This window comes from Sciurus carolinensis, chromosome 1, assembly GCF_902686445.1.
Source record: "Sciurus carolinensis chromosome 1, mSciCar1.2, whole genome shotgun sequence".
Taxonomy (NCBI): Eukaryota; Metazoa; Chordata; class Mammalia; order Rodentia; family Sciuridae; genus Sciurus; species Sciurus carolinensis.
The window spans coordinates 55,058,334-55,071,964 of record NC_062213.1 but is presented as its reverse complement, the minus strand read 5'-3'; the positions used below and the strand labels follow the sequence as shown (position 1 = coordinate 55,071,964).

Sequence of the window (13,631 nt, the reverse complement as noted above, 5' to 3'; positions counted from 1 at the left end):
GTTGAGAGCAAGGTTGGAAAACCAGTGAACTGTGCCACTGCCAAACAGGTATAGTTTCCTGAGTATGACCACTGGAATTTAGAAATTAATACAGATGCAAAATTTTCAAAAGATGAGTGAGGCTTACTGAGTACCATTAGGGCAATTATTTTAAATGACGATATAAAACTTAACACTTTGGAACATGTCTTCACAGTCTTGTTTTGAACCCCGTCCTACTTCTGAGATGCACGTCCACTAAAGGACACCACATTGTTCTCAACGTGTCCTTATTTTTCTTGAATTCTAAGTATCTTTATTTATCTCAAAAAAATCTACCCTAGTGATTCTCTTCCTGGTTTTCATCTTTTTCTACAGCTGTTTTGTGACAGGTGTGTGAGTCACCAAGCACAAGTCCAGGGCTACTCAGAATGAAACTGGTAATGCTTCCTTTGGATTTTTCTCCAAGGATATATTTTTGATCCAACAAAACCATCTGATTCTTTTAGGTTGCTGGTCCTGAAGTGGATGAAATGGCTATAATCCAGGCCTATGGCAGGGAGGTGAAACCACAAACCGCAAACCTGGCTGGCTAGAATAGGTCCATACCTGGCCTCCATCCACCAAACAGAACAGCTGACTTGGCATTTTGTCAAGTCTGATGGGAAGTTGTCACTATAAAAAAGCAAGGAAAACCCATCCATGGCTAAATTACATCAAGTGGGTATGTGGCAGAGGGAAACTGAGAGAAGCTGGAAAGAGGAGGAACAATTCACTAGACGTAGTATTTTGGGATGCATTGAGATTCTCTCACAAATCTTTATCCACAATTTTGAAATGCAAAAATTTCTGAAAACTGGAGTTTTTACTTTGCCACAAAATGAAGCTACTCCCCAAACTGACCTGAATTGTCATGCAGTTATTTATATTTTCTCTTCCCAACTAGATGTAAATATTCACCAACTTGGTAACCAAAACAACTATGTGTTTTCTGGACACTGATAAACACCATACTAACGGTATTATCTTGCTCAAAGTTGGATTCTGAGACATTTGGCCCCAGGATGGTGGGCCTGTACACAACTCCCAGACAGACAAGTTCTCCAGAGCTGATTCTTTAATACTTTCCTCACATTTTGCAGGTGTCACCTGACCTCAGCTCTTAAAGATTTCTACAATATTAGTAGAGTAGAAGGAATGTCACTACTGACACAGGGAACAAAGCAGGAAAAAGCTGAGAAAGGCACACCATTCACTCTTTAATGTGACATGTACTGCATTAAACATCCGCTTATCATCAACTCTGCTGTGTTTCTCAGTATAATGAAGGGTGTCCATGCCTGTGTTACCGCTTGGGTATGCCAGAGATAGTGTAAAAAATAAAAATGTGACACTGATCTTGAAAAAGATACCAAACTACATCTTACCAGTAGAAATTAATATCCCAAATGAAAGGTCCAGAGATTTTCTAAAAGGCAAATGTCTAGAGACAGACAGGAAGTGGGACAGAAAATGGAAAGTTAGTGACTGCCTGGGGTTGGCAGTGGGAAGGAGGATCAACCCCAGACAAGCACGAGGGATCTTTCTGAGGAAGGAAAAGTCCTAAAACTGAACTGTTGCATCTGTTACCTAGTTCTGTAAGTTTAATAAGCATCATGAGTTGTGTAGTTAAAAGATGAGACTTTCATGACATATAAATTACACTTCAATAAAGATGTTCAAAACCAATAACTTAAATTTATAAAGTAACACTTTTCATGTCAATACCTCCTCTTCTTTTCTGACATTTTAAATTAAAACCAGTTGAAATTAGAAGAGAAAAAAATGGTAAGGGGAATCTATTCCTGACTGCCAAGGGAAAATGAGAAATTTCACATATGAAGGTCTAATACTCCATCGAGACAGAGAACATGATCCCTTCCAGATATTTTCCTAAAATTAGACAATGCAATCTAAATTATTTTTATTTCAACATGCCATGCATGCCTCTAATTACAGTATACATGATAGTGAATAATAGTATTTTATTACCAGTCATTCTTGCAAAGAAAGTGCTTACTCCTGAGGGCAAGAACTCTGTCACCGTCTTCATTGTATTCTCAGAACTTAGTAGGTGTTTATTATGTTATTATATTGAACACAATGATTTCTTCACCAGAACTATTTCTCACATTTCCACTTGCATGAAAAACATAAAGTGAATCAAACTAACTTTTCCCATCTTCGGAACAGAGTCTCTCAACCTCAGCCCTACGGACATTTTGGCCCAGAAAATTCTCTGTGGTGCAGGCCTGTTTTGTACATTGCAGAATACAAAAAGTTTTGACTAGCAGGTGAGGATTCTCTGACCCCAGGTGTTGGCATATTACGGGGAGAAGAAAAGGAGAAAAATTCTTTTTATTCTCCATGTAACTGTGAAGATGTGAAAGGTTTATTCTCATCCAAGGCTGACAGTTTTCAGGATGTGTGGAGCTGTGAAAATACATAAGAGAAGGGTCCAAATGCCAAACGGCCTGTGGCTATAAACAGTTTGTGAGAAGCATGTTCATTGCCAGCACTGGGTTGTTTATTATGAATTGTATCTAGGAGAACAATTTCGAAAAAGCTATTGAATATTTATTAAAAGGAAAGATCTCTAAGAATTCAGGTCTTGACATGCTACTATTAGCAAATAACTTAGTTGGAGAGGTTAAGAACTGCAGAGGCAGAAACCATTAACTTAGGTGTAAGTTTAATATATCAGTGTTTTGTTTTTCTCAAAAACCAGAGTGTTTAGTAATCCTCTTCCAAAGAGCTCAGCACAAAGCCTGAAAAGCTGTTATCCATATTGTATTCTTTCAATAAGTCTCCAAACTTTCTGTCTCAATTCTTCTTTGGAAATATTAAGCATTTTACAGTAAGGTTCAAGTTCAAGATATACATTTTAGGCAAAGTGACCAATATCATAAAACTAAGGAAAAATGTTCTTAGCACTATACAAATATGTACAAATATTTATGAGTATTCATGAAGTATTACTTCAAAGCACCTTTTTTTAATTTAGCAAAACAAAGGAGTAGGCTTCTAACCTCATTGCCAACAATGAAGGTCCTACAAGCAACACCATCTGACTTTCAATCACCCCTATATTTCTTATCAATCTCTCTCACATAAAAGAAAGTTATAGTAGATAGCTATATCAATTCCTAACACTGAATAGGAAACACATCTTTTCAAATTCTGTTCATAAAATATTTATATTTTGCCCTGTGTCCTTGCTGGTAAACATAAATAGGGGTAGGAATGAAATATTGAGCATGTAATTCCTAAATCCACTAAAAGAAAGAACATACACAATATGCAAAATAACTCTATTCAATCAAACTGTACACATAATTACAGTATTCAAATTACATTACTAATCTAGACATGTCCTATCATGTCAAGTATACATGAACATAAAATGAATAAAATTCAAAAGGAATAAGAAAAAAAGACATCAAGAAGATTTAACTCTTCTTATTTAGGAAATGAAAACTCCTAGGACCTGATATTAAAATATGAAATCATGGAAAGATTAGTAGGAAATGCAGCTTAATTGTTCTTCTTGGTGAGTACTAAATATAGTAGTGTCAAATCACCTGAACAGACGTCTAACTCTACACCCTGGATTATCATATTTGCATTTGGATGAAATTGGAACACATGAGGCATGAAATGGGCAAATTAATCTTCATTTTGCTTCATTTGGGTTTCCTGATATATTAGTATAAAGTACAATAAAATCACAAATAAAATACTGTATTGCTTTACATTGTTATTTAAATTTTCATATAACTATATTGTAATTCCTCAGCTACACTGGACTAAAGCTGTGTAATGAAAATTACCAAAACTAAGCTTAACATTTTATAAAACTTTTTAAAATTTATAAATGTACTGTTATTTTAAAAAATCTGTACCACCAACAAAAGACCAATCACCGAATGTCACAATGCATAAGCCCCTTTGAATTCAACTTTTCCTACTGAAGCTAAAATGTAAAATTGGTACCATGAAGCTTGAAATTGAGATTTAGGGATAAGCATTGGCACCAGAGCTTTACTACTTGCTAGAAATTACTTTCATCTAGAAATTGCCATTTAGCAGCCTCCTAGATATTTTTTGTGAAATAAAAAATGGCATCATCATAAACTTTTGCCAATGGCCATAACACTCTATGTACATTTCATGATTCCAACATTATTGCATGTTAATAATTAAAATTTGCTTTACTAATAAAATTAGGGAAATCAAAATTTTAGACTGTCAAATAAAAATACAAAGTATGAAACTAAAATAAACTTTAGATTTATCCTGCATCATTTTATACCTCTTATGAAAAAGACAATTGCTTTAAGACTTTGGCACTAAATGGGTAACCTAATAGCTGTTTTGGTGAGACAAAGAAAGTTGCATTATTCAATATATTTGGAGAATTCAAGAATATTATAAAAGAAAATCCAATAAGTTGAATTTAATTTGATTTTCATCTTATATACACGGACACACTGAAAGCTTCTTACATCTAATAGTCATTACAAAATAAATTTTCACTGCATCACAAACAGCAAGTTTAACTACAATACTTTTTGACAGTTTAAAATACTGAATCCTCATTTTTTTAATACTCAGATGCTTTTTCAAAATCAGCACCAACAACAGATAATGAAAGAAAAAGATGTTCATTTTGTGAAACAGCAGATTTTCCCCCGGTCTAATTTAATCACATATATTTGCATAAATAACCTATGGCCCATGAAATAAAGAAATTGTAGCCAATACAGTTTCTACTGTTGGTGCTTAAACATCCACCCCCTCATTTTTCTTTAGTAACTAGTCACCAAGAGATAGGAAATGCATGAACATGGGATTTGAGGTCAGAATACCTCATTTTGGGTCCTAGGAGCTCAGCCACTTGCTAACCATGTTATGTCCACTCAGTCATCTTAACCCTGAATCTCAGTTTCCTCATCTACATAATGGAAGTAATTATACTTTAAGTAAAAATGGAAGGACAAAATATTTAAGGACTGAAAGGCAGGATACCAACTAAAACACACACTATTATTATTTCCATCATTGCTAAATAGTTCAGTTTGTCTATGAAACAATGAAGTAGTTTTATAAGACAAGTAAAATGATATGATATTGTACTCAATGTACCTCAAATAATCCAATGAGCCAAAAGACACATTCATAATCTATAAAAGAATTGGTCCAAAGTTCCAAATCTTCTAAAGACCCCATGGCCAGGATAAAAGCTTAGGTTTTACAAGCTGTCAAATAATGTGTCATGTATCGCTTTCCCTTTCAATGTGTTCATGGATACAATAAGAGACATGCCTGTGGGAATGCCCGTAATCCGAGCGGTTCAGGAGGACCGCAAGTTCAGAGCCAGCCTCAGCAAAAGTGAGGCGTTAAGCAACTCAGTGAGATCCTGTCTCTAAATAAAATGCAAAATAGGGCTGGGGATGTGGCTCAGTGGTCGAGTGTCCCTGTGTTCAATCCCTGGTATCCCACCCCCACAAAAAAAAAAAAAAGATAAGCCTGCTTTGGAGAACCAAGCACTTTATGCACCAAGAAAGTTGTTCTGTTCTTCCCATGTTCCCAAGTGTCTGTGTACTGTTGTCAACAAAGGAGAAAAATGAAAGGAAAAGAAAAACAAGAAATGACAAGTCTATCCTATAAGCAGCTTAGGATCCAGGATCATGCTTTATTCATGATTTGACTTCTTTCCCTGCACCTCACCCCCACTCACTTTCCACATAGTAGGTCTTAATATTTGACAGAAACTGAAAGCTAACAGAGAACCATTACCTGCAACCATGACACATGCAAGGTAAGAGTCAGGCCCAACCCTCTGCTCTCTGGGCTTTTTCTTTGTATTTCACTTCCTTTGTCACTGGGCTCCCATTCAATCAAGCACTTCACTCTGCTTTGCCGCTGGCTTCTGCCACTTTGTGTCCAAGCCCTTGTCAAAAACTCTGCTCACTTAATATTACTCTCCCGTCCCCTTTTCTCCTGCCTGCCACCTTGGCTCATCTGGTTTTTAAAAAATTTTTATTCCACACATTCTCCCAGGCAGATCACAACCTCACAACAATTTTAAATACACAGAGGACTTGCAAACCTCCACCTGCATCTCAGCCTCTGCCTTGCATCCCCAAACCACAGGGTTGTACAACTGTCATCGGAACCTCCAGCCCTGATGCCTCACACTGTTATAAATCTACAACTGGTCATCTTCCCCTTTGAACTGGTCCATCCTCTATATTCACTGTCATCACCAATGGCACCTCTGTCTATTCATTACCCAAGTTAGGCTCCTGGGTGTCATCCTTAAAGTCACCATTCCTTTCTTGCTTCTCTGCCTCTCCCAAATGTCCCCACCCTTATCCAACTGAATTTTGACTTTAAATCTGCACTAGGCTTTAATAGCTATTTTCCACGGTTTCCTTTTTGTGTTCTCTACCTGTGCAACACGCCCAGGGGGGTATTCTAAAAGAACCACCACAAGAGAGAAAGGTCCTCTACAAGACCAACTATGGCCGACAAGACCCTCTGTGAAGTGGTTCTGGTCTCTGCTCTCCAATTAATTCCAGACACACCCATCATGTTAACAGGCCCCAGCCACCTGGAATGAGCAGCTCTCAAAAACACACTGCTCTGTTTGGTGCCTTCCTTGCACTGAAGTTCCTGTTCCTCTGCTCTGGTGATTTCTCCCAGTCCACTCCCACCCTCAGCCATGTGGTACCCTGTTCCTGACTCTTCCAGATCCAGACCAAGCCCTGCTTCCTAGGGCTTGAAGTCAGGTACAGAGCCTGCTACCCAGTGCCTTCTTCACCCATGAGTTGGAGATTCCAGAGGGTGCAGAGAGAGATTTGCTTGTGCTTAAGTTCTCATCTCTCACAGTGCCTGGTATCCTATCAATACACATCTGGTGAATATATAAATGAATAAATATCACCCAACTAAATTTGTCTCAAACACAGCCAAGCTGTTAGTGATTATGTGTGAATTAGAGGTTCACAGCTCTCCTAAGGTGTCAGATAAAAAAAATAATAAGTCCATTCTGGTTGCAATTCCCAAGTGCTGAATACAGAGGGTATGGTATACCCTTGGGTATAGCTATGTTGGTTACTGGCTTTTTAATTTTAATTAAAAATTTTATTTGGATTCTATCCCTAGCACAAAAAATTATTGTGTTGTGGTTTTATTGCCTCTGGTTTATAACAAGTGCTGCCTCAACATTAAAGTTTCCCAACAGCTTCAGCATGTTCAACCACAACGGGGGCAATGGAGCAACGAGTTAGAGGTGAAGGGACGGAGTGGGCGGAGGCCACATTAACAGTAATGGATACAGTGAAACCAGATGCCTCAAGAGTCATCTGATCACCCTTCATTCCTCAGAGAATAAATTCACATAAAAGCTTACATATGCAGTCCTGAGTCTCTCCAGCCAAAGACGGCAGATGACAGCAATGCTGAGTTAGTCACACCTTTTGGTGCTTTGAGGAAATCGAGTGAAACTGATCATTTGCAAATGAATACAGGATATGGTATGTAGGAACTGGGTCATCTGGAGACCTATGAAATTGGAGAGGAAGGTACAAAGCTGCCAGTGATTAATTCTAAAACATTTTTTTTTTCTTTTTACTTGCTCGCCCCATAAAGTTTATAGGGGTTTTAAGTGCTTTGTATTTTAAGTAAGGACAGGACAAATTCCCCTGACCTCTGCAATAAACAGATTACATTTGTCAAAATGCATTTTAAAATAAGTTTTTAATCACTTACTGGTTTGAAAATTGTATAATCCTATAACATCAGAATGGGAGTAGAGGAAACAACAATGATATGCCAAAATATTATAATGATAATAGTTACTTCATAATTCAAATCTCAGGGGATATGAAGAACTTACTGAACAAATGTTGGGTTCAGTGTGAAATCAAGAAAAAACAGAAGTGGGGTAAGCGTTGTGAAAATATTACAGCATAGTTTGAATTTTCTCCTTTTCCTCTCCATTTGGAATGGAGTTAAAGGCTATACGTAGCCACAGGAGATTGATGTGAAGTTCTTGTTAGCCATATGTATGCATTTCCTCTAAAAACCATAGTCTCCTTGTGAGTGACAGATGACACTGATGTAGTAATGTAGTACTTCAATGACAAGTTATTACTGATGCTTTTTTTAGATTTAAATAAACTTTTTTTTTAATGCTACCTGAGAATAATCTCAGGCCTCTCCACTTCTCCCTTCTTTAATAAGAATGGTGCAAGTATCTGCTCCCAAACAGATAAAGTGAACATGCAGTTCCACTGTGTTCACCTCAGCTCAAGTGTCTGTGCTTCCTATTTCACAAAATGAACACGTGGTTTCTTTTTTGAGCACTTGCATGAACTAAGCTTAAGCTCTTCCTCTACAAAGATGTGGAGATGATACTTCCTGAGCTGTCAATTCCAGACGTTGGCTATGGGCCAGAAAGTTTTGGAAAGAATAACATAGTATACCCATACAATATCATAAGGCTCAAGACCAGAGGCAGTAGAACGTTGTATCTGGTGAACCAGTTTTGTCAGAAAGCTCTGGGTTCCACTTTTTATTATGAAAATCACTCATGTGGCCTAGGACAAATGTCCTGACCTTTCTAGACCTCAGTTTCCTCTTCTGCAAAAGACAAGAAGGCAACCACCACACAAGGTTATTGTGAGGATGAAGAGAAATACTGTATATTATGTTGCTAGCATGGAAACCAGCACATGGTAAGTGCTCTCTGTTAGCTATTCATTCCAATTCTTATCCAGAAGGGCCAACCAGTAAGGGCTGGGAATAGGATCAGATAAATCATTCTCAGAGCTGTCTTCCTACCCCATACCCAAGAACTCTGCAATCACCTAGTTCTGAGGCACACTCTTCCAGATGACATATGAACTGCTTCCTTGTACAATCAGAACCTTGTATGACCCTCAGCATATTTCTCACAATGTGTGATGTAAGAGTTCTAGAAATATCAGCTCTCTACTCCTTATACCACAAATGAAATTCCAAGTAGCAGATATAATTGGGGAGAGTAAATGCTCTCCATTCACTTATATCCACATTAAAACAAGTTTGTATTTCCTATGTACTGAAGGCTAAAGTAAGCTGAGTGTCAGAAGAAAAGTTATTTACAGATTTAAATGTGGCCACAGATAACCCACTAAATAACACAGACAGGAAATAAATCAACTACATGTAAATCTGAAGAATTAACGAATAGTAAATCATGGATTTAGCTCAAGTCACAGAAGTAAGTGCTCAAGGGAGACTTTTACTCTAGAAAAACCCAGAGCAGAGGAACATTTGAAATATGACTATTGACTGAGCCAAGGGGAGTATCTGTTCTCTGAAAAGGAGGGCTAAAATTGAAGTAAAAGCTATTTCCGAGAGATGTGAGATGACTCAGTTGGCAGCAAGGGCTCTCTTTGGCACAATGCAACTGGCTGTGTCCCCAGGCACAGGGAAGCAGCCTACTGGAAGCTCACTCCTGGGGAGTTCTGATCTTAAAAAAAGAAAGCCACTTTGAACATCTGTCTTAAACTACCTTCCAGCGGTAGATATATTAGCTAAGAGGTTTCATTAAACAGTAAACCCATCTGGGAGCAGGCTGTTGCCTATGTACTTGTACAACAAGTAGATTTTAATATCTAGAAAATAAAGATTTACCAAAGGCCAGAACCCTCACTAACATCGGGGTGATGACCTAAGAAAGCCAAAAAATACTGTAACCTATTAATCGTAGGAGAGAAGTTCAATGGGTTATGGAGACTTTTAGTCCTGCTCACATAGGATCCCTGAAACTGTTTCCAATGTCACTGGAATTGAGGTCAAAAGGAAGCAGACATATTTACTGTGAAGGAGAAGTTATTCCCATTTCTGAACATACAGTAGGAGGCAAAGTGCAAAGCCTTCTTTCTGCCCAAGGGGCGTTCTCTCACAGGAACTGAATTTATGCTCAGGGATGATGCCATTCGTGGATGGATTATTGCTGCTTTTGGTGTTTTACTTGACTGTGTGGATCGCTATAGTTATGTGTGTGGGCAGGAAACAAAACAGAAGGTAACAACCTCCAGTGTGAACTGCAATATCAGACCAATTATTTTTTGACTCTGACGATATGAATGGGAGGGAGAGCAAAAGAAACCACTTCTAATTGGCGAAGAAAATACAGCTCACCTGGCATCTCTCCTGCACACAAGAAAGTATGCAACCAGGGCAGGGTATTTAACAATAATTATGATGCTAATAATAGCTCCCAGTCATGGAGAACTGGGTTATGGGGCTGTTAAGCATTTTGCATACTTTAATCTTTAAGCTTAAATCTCCTCACCTGTAAATTGAATATAGTAATGCACTTATTTTGTTTGCAACTGGAAGCAGAAAGGTCAAAAAGAACATAGTTTCAAACAGATATGGGTTAAAATGTCAGCTCCAACCTCTGCTATTTGATCTCACTGAGCTTCAGTTTCCTCATCCTTAATGTGAAAATGAAGTAAACTATCTCATAGGCCTACAGTGAAGAATTGAGAGGGACACTAAGTTAAATACTAGCTGGTATTGGTATGATTAGTAGGTGCCAAATCAATATTTATATCTTCTATTTTGTTGTACCTGTAAACTTCTGTTGCATCAACAGACATTCAATACCTACAATATCCAAAGATGCACTTCCTTTCATAACAGGGATAATTTTATCCAGGGGAAACAATATGCCAGACACTGACTCAACAGCTTTACATGAATAAACTCCTTTGATCCTCACCACAATCCAGTGAGGTGAGTACTACTGTTATTCCCATTTTACAGCTATGGACATTGAGGCATATTGAGGGATTATGTAACTTTCCCAGATTCAAACAGACGGTACCTGTGCTGGCAGTTTGGCCTCATACACTGTCCTCCTAACCATAATGCCACAGTTCTTTTTGGGTCAGCCTGTTTGAGATTCCATGCCTGAATGCAATCTCTTACAGGTAAGCACTTGGATATTCTCATGAACTACTAACTTTTCAAATTTTGAAGTAACATTTTCATATTTTCTAAGAATTCTTAACAAAAACTACACTTTAAATAAAGTATTTATAACTAGTTCACCTTGTTTTGTATATTGCACAAATAAATGCACTCTCTCTAGATTACCCAAATAATTCTTACATTAATATATACCCTGAAGTTATGGTCTAAACAAAGACTTCAAGTCCAAATTCACAAACAGATGTATATATACATATTTCTTTGTCTCTCCCTATGTATGTATATGTGGATGTGCGTATACATATACACATACCCATACTCATATATGTATTTCAGGGAAGTGTTAATGGGATCTATTCTGTTAAACTAATGATTTCTATAAATATTCCAACTATTCCCCTTATTTCTGATATTCACTATCTAATAGCCACCGCACAGTGTGATATGGTATTTCAAAGTATTCCTTTTACAAATTTAATCAACTCAAGTATTAAACATCAATGATGATAATCTATTGCTCTGCTTAAAAGGAATCTCTAGGGGACAGCTGAGAAATAAAGGTTAAAGATTTCTATCCTTCAAAGCAGGACACTGCAGCTACCTATAAATCATGCTCTTTGTTTATTAAGATAATTAAGCCCATCAGTACACTTAACTTTCAGACTCAACAATTGTCTGGCATGAACAATTTCTACTTTTTCTAAAACAAAGGGGATGTGTTCCAAAAGGGTCCTTTACATGCTCTCTGCACAATGCATGCTATTTTAAAACATGATTTATGTGTCTAATTCCTGGAGCTGCCTTGAAAAATATACTGGGTTCTTCCTCCCCTGCTCCCTATTACCAGAAGACACTCCAATTTGAAGAGTGCACTCTGTTTCTGACTACAGGCTGCTATATCATGTCAGCGTTTTCATTAAATACTATGCTAGCTGGACTTTAAACAAATGGAATGGAGAGCCACAGCTGCAGCCACTGCAGAGAGGTAAAGTTATCCAGCCAGGAGGCTTACATAAGAGGTGCTGGGCAATCACAGTGAAACCCAGGTGTCATCATCTAAATCCTATTTCTTTGAGACTTGCCCACATCCTTAAAGTACATGAAATCGCATGCCACACAGAACATGTTTTTCTCATTTTACATGCCTTAGAGCACAAAACACTTGGTTGATATATAAGTTGTTTTTCTCTCTAAAGGACTAGGCTCCAATTATGGGAACATTGGCAACTTCAGCCTAGGGGAAGGGAAAAGAGAGATGCGCGGGAAGCCTGCAGGCCTGAGAAGGAAGGGCTCAGCTTCCATTCCCAAAGATCCATTGCAGTGCTGACCATCCAGGAGTAACACACAAGAGTCCTCCCCAGAGGACTTGGGATAGAGGTGACAAGACCCTGAGGACCTTCCCCTGCCCGCATACACACACACACACACACACACACACACACACACACAGAGTCAAGGAGCTCGGAATGTGCAATTAGCAGTAGGCGAAATGCCCTCTTGAGCACCTGTCCTCTCCCAACACATTCCTAACTGGCACCTTTGCCAGAGGCTGGAGGCAGTCCTGGACTCCAGGGCTCCTCTCGCGAGCCCAATCCCCTTCTTTGCACCCTGCGTCCCCTCTCCTAACTGAAACCCTGTTAACAGGAGGTGCCACTCCGGTTTCCTCACAACACGAAGATAATAAAAATGAACCCCTCCTTCTCACAGCTCCCAACTTCAAAAACTAAAGTCAACTTACCGGGATGCAAGAGCCAAGGAGTGTTCTTGGGGGACTGGGCTTCGAGGAAACCCCTGCAAACTCTGGCTGTGCGCAGCCCCGCTGATCCTGCAGTGGCCGGCGGCAGCTGCGGCTGTAGGACCAGGCGCTGCTGCTCTGCACCAGTCGCCTAGACTCAGCGATGCCCGGCGCCTGGCACTTGCCAGGGCGCACCGCCGGGCGGCGGCGGCGACTAAGATTGCACCCGGCCGCGCGAACCGGAGCGCTGCAGCTGCCGTCGGCTCTGGAAAGCTGCGCTCCGAGCCCCTGGTGCGTGTCTCCGCCTCGCAGGGAAGCACGGCTCAACAAGAAATCCCCTATGAGAAAAGCCAAGGTACTGCTGTCCGCAGAGCCGCCAGCCTGCCCCCAGAGGCTCAGTCACATCGCTGGCGCGCTGGCGAGCGAGTTGGCAGGCGGAGACCGCAGTCCGCACTCGCCGCCGCGCCGCGGAGAATGACAGGCGCTGAGGCGGAGCAGCAGCTCGCGGCGCGGGGCACAAGTGCGCATGATCGTGGCTCGCTGCGGCACGTCACGCGGAAGGAGGGGCGGGGAAGGGTAAGCCGGGCGGGGCCGGGGTGGGGGCGCCCGGGACTCCCCGCCTGGGTTGCGCTGTTTTTGCACGCTGGAAGGTGCAGGAAATCTCCCGGCCTATGGGTTTTGTAAACCTAAAGCTCTGTGATGAAACTTGTTTGCCTCCAGAGTCCATCGTCCCTTAAAATGCACTGTTTATCTCAGCAGTCTTTCAGGTCCCAATCGAGCCCACAAAAGCCAATTTAACTCAGATTATTGCTTAACCATAAAGCGCTGCGATTTGGGGGACAACGGTCCTTCACCTCGGTCGTACCTACCTTGGGGAGATGTG

General features: G+C 40.0%; 1 protein-coding gene across 7 annotated transcripts in view; it reads right to left on the bottom strand.

Annotated features, from left to right (window-relative positions):
* Pag1 (phosphoprotein membrane anchor with glycosphingolipid microdomains 1) overlaps positions 1-13,206 on the bottom strand; it is a 127,821-nt gene extending 114,615 nt beyond the window's left edge. For all 7 annotated transcript variants that reach the window (XR_007109004.1, XM_047554667.1, XM_047554682.1 and 4 more), the window contains exon 1: positions 12,752-13,206. The gene's annotated coding sequence lies outside the window, so the exon portion shown is untranslated. The remainder of the gene's footprint in view (positions 1-12,751) is intronic.
* Positions 13,207-13,631: the final 425 nt, after the last annotated feature.